This window comes from Cyanistes caeruleus, chromosome 29, assembly GCF_971803275.1.
Source record: "Cyanistes caeruleus chromosome 29, bCyaCae1.hap1.1, whole genome shotgun sequence".
Classification (NCBI taxonomy): Eukaryota; Metazoa; Chordata; class Aves; order Passeriformes; family Paridae; genus Cyanistes; species Cyanistes caeruleus.
Genome location: NC_141729.1, coordinates 3639292 through 3645929, shown reverse-complemented (window position 1 = coordinate 3645929; position 6638 = coordinate 3639292).

The following is a 6638-nucleotide window of genomic DNA, read 5'->3' as shown; positions in this document are numbered from 1 at the left end:
AAACACCCCGGAAATGTACAGAACACCCCAAAAACACCCCAAAAACACCCCGGAAATGTACAGAACACCCCAAAAACACCCCAAAAACACCCCGGAAATGTACAGAACACCCCAAAAACACCCAAAAACACCCCAGAAATGTACAGAACACCCCAAAAACACCCAAAAACACCCCGGAAATGTGCAGAACAGCCCAAAAAACACAGAAAGGCCCCAAAATTCCCCAAAATTCCCCCAAAAATCCCAAAAATTCCCCAAAATTCCCAAAAATGCCCCAAAATTCCCAAAAATGCCCCAAAAATTCACAAAAAATCCAAAAAATTCCCCAAAAATTCCCAAAAATTCCCCAAAAATTCACAAAAAATCCAAAAAATTCCCCAAAAATTCCCCAAAATGCCAAAAAATTCCCCAAAATTCCCCAAAAATGCCAAAAAATTCCCAAAAATGCCCAAAAATTCCCCCAAAAACCCCCAAAAATTCCCCAAAATGCCCCAAAAATTCCAAAGAATTCCCCAAAAATCAAAAAAATTCCCCAAAAATTCACAAAAAAATCAAAAAATTCCACAAAAATTCACAAAAAATCCAAAAAATTCCCCAAAAAATAAAAAAAAATGCCCCAAAATTCCCAAAAAATTCACCAAAAATTCCCAGAAAATCCCAAAAATTCCCCAAATTCCCAAAATTCCCCGAATTCCCCGAATTCCTCACCTGAGCGCCTGCTCCAGGCTCATTCCCTGGAACTGGAACAATTCCAGATATTCCCGAGCCACCCTGGAGCTGAATTCCGTGCTGGGGGAAGGAAAACCAGGAATTTTGGGGACCCCCAAATCCTCGATTCCCCAAAAAAAATTCCACAATTCCCAAAAAAATCCGCAATTCCCAAAAAATTCCCCAATTCTCCCCCAAAATCCTCATTTTTTTCCCCAAAAATCTTCATTTTTTTCCCCCAAATTCCCGTTTTTTGCCCCAAATTCCCATTTTTTTCCACCAAAAATCCCCATTTCCCCCCCAAAATTCTCCTTCTTTCCCAAATTCCCGCTTTTCCACCCCAAAATCTTCATTTTCCATAAAAAATCTCAATATTTTCCCCCAAAAATCCCCATTTTTATCCCAAAAATCCCCATTTTTATCCCAAAAATCTTCATTTTTTCCCCCAAAATCCCCATTTTTTCCCCAAAATCCCCATTTTTTCCAAAAAAATCCCCATCTTATCCCAAAAATCCCCATTTTTCCCCCAAAAATCCCCATTTTTTCCCAATATCCCCATTTTTTCCCCAAAATCCCCATTTTTTCCAAAAAAATCCCAATTTTTTCCCCAAAAATCCCCATTTTTCCCCCAAAATCCCCAAATTTTTCCCCAAAATCCCCATTTTTATCCCAAAAATCCCAATTTTTTCCCCAAAAATCCCCATCTTATCCCAAAAATCCCCATTTTTCCCCCAAAAATCCCCATTTTTTCCCAATATCCCCATTTTTTCCCCAAAATCCCCATTTTTTCCAAAAAAATTCCCAATTTTTTCCCCAAAATCACCAAATTTTTCCCCAAAATCCCCGTTTTTATCCAAAAAATCTCAATTTTTCCCCAAAAATCCCATTTTTTTCCCAAAAATCCCCATTTTTCCCCAAAATCTCCATTTCTTTACCCAAAAATCCCCATTTTTATCCAAAAAATCTCAATTTTTCCCCCAAAATCCCCATTTTTTCCCCAAAAATCCCCATTTTTATCCCAAAAATCTCCAATTTTTCCCCAAAAATCCCCATATTTATCCCAAAAATCTCAATTTTTCCCCCCAAATCCCCAAATATCCCCATTTTTTTCCCCAAACATCCCCAAATTTTTCCCCAAATTCCCCATTTTTTTCCCAAAAAATCTCAATTTTTCCCCCCAAAATCCCCAAATTTTTCCCCAAAATCCCCATTTTTTCCCCCCAAAATCCCATTTTTTCCCAAAATCCCATTTTTTCGCCCCAAATCCTCACTTTTTGCGCAGGAACGAGGCCACCTGGGATTTCCTGACCCCGTCCAGGCGGAAAAGGCGCGAGGCCAAAACTCGGGGATCCTCCCTGGGGGGGAAACGGGAATTTGGGGTGAAAAGAGGGGATTTTGGGAAAAAAAATGGGATTTTGGGGTGAAAAAATGGGAATTTTTGGGGAAAAATTGGGATTTTTTTGAGAAAAAATGGGATTTTTGGCAAAAAAATTGGGGATTTTTGTTTAAAAATGGGGATATTTGTTTAAAAATGGGGATTTTGGGGTGAAAAATGGGATTTTGGGGGGAAGAATGGGATTTGGGGAAAGGAAAATGGGATTTTGGGGGGAAAAAACGGGATTTTGGGGGTAAAAATGGGATTTTTGGGGAGAAAAAATGGGATTTTGAGGGGAAAAATGGGATTTTTGGGGAAAAATTAGGATTTTGGTTAAGAAAAATGGGATTTTGGGGTGAAAAAAGGGGATTTTGGGGGGTAAAAAGGGGATTTTGGGGGGTAAAAATGGGATTTTGGGAGGGAAATGGGAAAAATGGGGAGGGGGGACCCCAAAATCTGCCCCGGGTGGGGAAGTTTGGGGGGTCCCAAATGGGTCTGGGGTCTTTGGGGGGTTCCTCACCCGGGGGGGTCCCGGGGGGGGTCCGGGCCGGTTTCGGGGGGCGGCTCCTGGGGGTTGGGGGACCCCCCAAAACCCCCCGGGCTCGGGGGGGGCTCGGGGGGGTCCGGGGGGGGTTTGGGGGGGTCCTGGGGGGATTTGGGGGAGCTTAGGGGGGATTTGGGGGGGATCAGGGGGGATTTGGGGGGGTCCTGGGAGGATTTGGGGGGGCTCAGGGTGGTTTTGGGGGGGATCAGGGGGGATTTGGGGGGGCTCAGAGGGGATTTGGGGGGGATCAGGGGGGATTTGGGGGGGATCAGGGGGGATTTTGGGGGGTCCTGGAGGGATCTGGGGAGATTCAAGGGGGATTTGGGGGAGCTCGGGGGGAATTTGGGGGGGATCAGGGGGGATTTGGGGGGGATCAGGGGAGATTTGGGGGGGCTCAGAGGGGATTTGGGGGGGTCCTGGAAGGATTTGAGGGGGTCCTGGGGGGATTTGGGGGGGATCAGAGGGGATTTGGGGGGGTCCTGGGGGGATTTGGGGAGATTCAGGGGGGATTTGGGGGGGCTCAGGGTGGTTTTGGGGGGGTCCTGGGGGGATTTTGGGGTGACCCTGGGGCTCCGGGGGGGTTTCAAAAGGGTCTGGGGGCTTTGGGGGCTCTCGAGGGGGCTCAGGGGACTCCGGACCCCCCATTTTGGGGGCAAATTTGGGGGGGGCGGGGGGGTTTGGGACCCCCATTTTTGGGGTAAATCTGGGGGGGCTTGGGACCCCCATTTTTGGGGTAAATCTGGGGGGGTTTGGGACCCCCATTTTTGGGGTAAATCTGGGGGTTCCGGGGAGTTTTGGGGTCCCCCTTTTTGGGGCAAATCGGGGGGGGCTGGGAGGGGCCGGACCCCCCCTTTTTGGGGAAGATTTGGGGGGTTTTGGGGTCCCCCTTTTTGGGGCAAACCCGGGGGATTTGGAGGGTCCCATCCCCCCCACTCTGGGGTGACCCAAAGGGGCCCGGGGGGGTCCCCAAATTCCCGGAGCCGATCTGGGGGGTCCCCAAATTCTGGGGGTGGAGCCGGGGGGTCCCCAAATTCCTGGAGCCGATCTGGGGGGTCCCCAAATTCCTGGAGCCGATCCGGGGGATCCCCAAATTCCGGGGGTGGAGCCGGGGGGTCCCCAAATTCCTGGAGCCGATCCGGGGGATCCCCAAATTCCTGGAGTGCATCCGGGGGGTCCCCAAATTCCTGGAGCCGATCTGGGGGGTTCCCAAATTCCGGGGGTGGAACCTTGGGGTCCCCAAATTCCGGGGGTGGATCCGGGGGGTCCCCAAATTCCTGGAGTGGATCCGGGGGGTCCCCAAATTCCTGGAGCCGATCCGGGGGACCCCCAAATTCCTGGAGCGGATCCGGGGGATCCCCAAATTCCCGGAGCCGATCCGGGGGGTCCCCAAATTCCGGGGGTGGAACCTTGGGGTCCCCAAATTCCTGGAGCTGATCCAGGGGGTCCCCAAATTCCGGGGGTGGATCCGGGGGGTCCCCAAATTCCTGGAGCGGATCCAGGGGATCCCCAAATTCCTGGAGCGGATCCGGGGGGTCCCCAAATTCCTGGAGCGGATCCGGGGGGTCCCCAAATTCCTGGAGCCGATCTGGGGGGTCCCCAAATTCCTGGAGTGGATCCGGGGGATCCCCAAATTCCTGGAGCGGATCCGGGGGGTCCCCAAATTCCTGGAGCGGATCCGGGGGGTCCGAGAGCGCCGGGCCCGGGGGTCTGGGGGTTCCTGGGTGAGAAGAAGACACCAGGGGTGGGTCCCCAGCAGCGTGGTGACCCCACCCCAAATGAACCCCAAAGGTCGGGGTGACCTCACTGACCCCAGCCCGCGGTGACGTCCCCGGTGGTGGCTCCTCCCGGAGGGTGACACCCGAGGGTGACACCGAGGCCGGGGGTGTCCCCGTCACCGGGCAGGGTGACACGGTGTGGGCGCCACGGGGGGACGCCCGGGGGCAGAGGGTGCTGGAACAGGGGGTTGGTGTGGAAATGGGGCTCCTCGTCCTCGTCAAGCTCCTCCAGATCTTCCAGATCCTCCTCGGCTTCGTCATCGCGGGATGAGCTGCTGCGGTCGTCACGGTCGCGGTGGTTGTGGTGGTCGTCAAGGTCATGGTGGTCATCAAGGTCATGGTGGTCATCATGGTCATGGTGGTCATTGTGGTCATCAAGGCCATGGTGGTCATCATGGTCGTTGTGGTCATGGTGGTCATCAAGGTCATGGTGGTCATGGTGGTCATGATGATCATGGTGGTCATGGTGGTCATGAAGGTCATGGTGGTCATGGTGGACATCACGGTCATGGTGGTCATTGCGGTCATCACAGTCATCGTGCTCATCAAGGTCATGGTAGTCATGGTGGTCATCATGGTCATGGTGGTCAAGGTGGTCATGGTGGTCATCATGGTCATGGTGGTCATCAAGGACATCAAGGTCATTGTGGTCATCATGGTGATTGTGGTCATCATGGTCATGGTGGTCATGGTGGTCATCAAGGTCATTGTGGTCTTTGTGGTCATCATGGTCATGGTGGTCAAGGGGGTCATGGTGGTCATCATGGTCATGGTGGTCATCAAGGACATCAAGGTTATTGTGGTCATCACAGCCATCGTGGACATCAAGGTCATGGTGGTCATGGTGGTCATGGTGGTCATGATGGTCATCATGGTCATGGTGGGCATGGTGGTCATGGTGGTCATGGTGGTCATCATGGTCATGGTGGTCATGGTGGTCATGAAGGTCATTGTGGTCTTTGTGGTCATGGTGATCATCACGGTCATCACGGTCATCGCTGGCGTGGTCGTTGTCATCGTCATTATCACCCTCCTCTTCCTCCTGGCTGCGTTTGGGGGCTGGGGGTTTGGGTGGGATGGGACCATCCATGGTCATGGGTTTGGGTGGGATGGGACCATCCGTGGTCATGGGTTTGGGTGGGATGGGACCATCCATGGTCATGGGTTTGGGTGGGATGGGACCATCCATGGTCATGGGTTTGGGTGGGATGGGACCATCCGTGGTCATGGGTTTGGGTGGGATGGGACCATCCATGGTCACAAACTTGGGCGAGATGGGACCATCCATGGTCAGGGATTTGGGTGAGATGGGACCATCCATGGTCATGGTTTTGGACAAGGTGGTCCCATCCGTGGTCACAGACTCGGCTGAGATCCTTGAATCCATGGCCAGGTGCTCTGGAGAGAAGGTCCCATCTGGGGTCATGGAGTTGGGTGAGGTGGTCCCACTCATGGTCACGGTCTTGGACAAGTGGGTCCCATCCCTGGTCACCATCCACGATGAGATGTCCACACCCACAGATGTGTGGGAGATGTCCCCATCCCTGGTCACCATCCACGATGAGATGTCCCCACCCACAGATGTGTGGGAGATGTCCCCATCCCTGGTCACCATCCACGATGAGATGTCCCCATGCACAGATGTGTGGGAGATGTCCCCATCCCTGGTCACCATCCATGATGAGATGTCCCCATCCACAGATGTGTGGGAGATGTCCCCATCCCTGGTCACTGTCCATGATGAGATGTCCACACCCACAGATGTGGGGGAGATGTCCCCATCCCTGGTCACCGTCCATGATGAGATGTCCCCAGCCTCGGTGACATCAGGTGAGACGTTCCTGTCCATCAGCTCGAGCTCCCAGCACCCGCACAGGTCGTTCCCATCCGTGGCCACGGGATTGGCTGAGGTGGCCCCATCTGTTGTCACCTGGCCACGGGAGGTGTCCCCACCCATGTTGAAGATGCTCCCCAAGAGGAGCTCAAAGCTTTGGTCCACAGGAACGGCTTGGGGTGGGATGTCCTTATCCATGGTCATGGATTTAGGTGGGATGTCCACACCCATGGAGACCTGGAAGATGTCCTCAAACGTGGATCCATGGCTTTGGAGATCCTGGAAGGTGCTCCCATCCATGGTCACGGATTTGGGTGGGATGTCCTCATTCTTGGGCATGGAATTGGGTGGGATGTCCTCATCCATGGACGTGGATTTGGGTAAGATGTCCTCATCCATGGA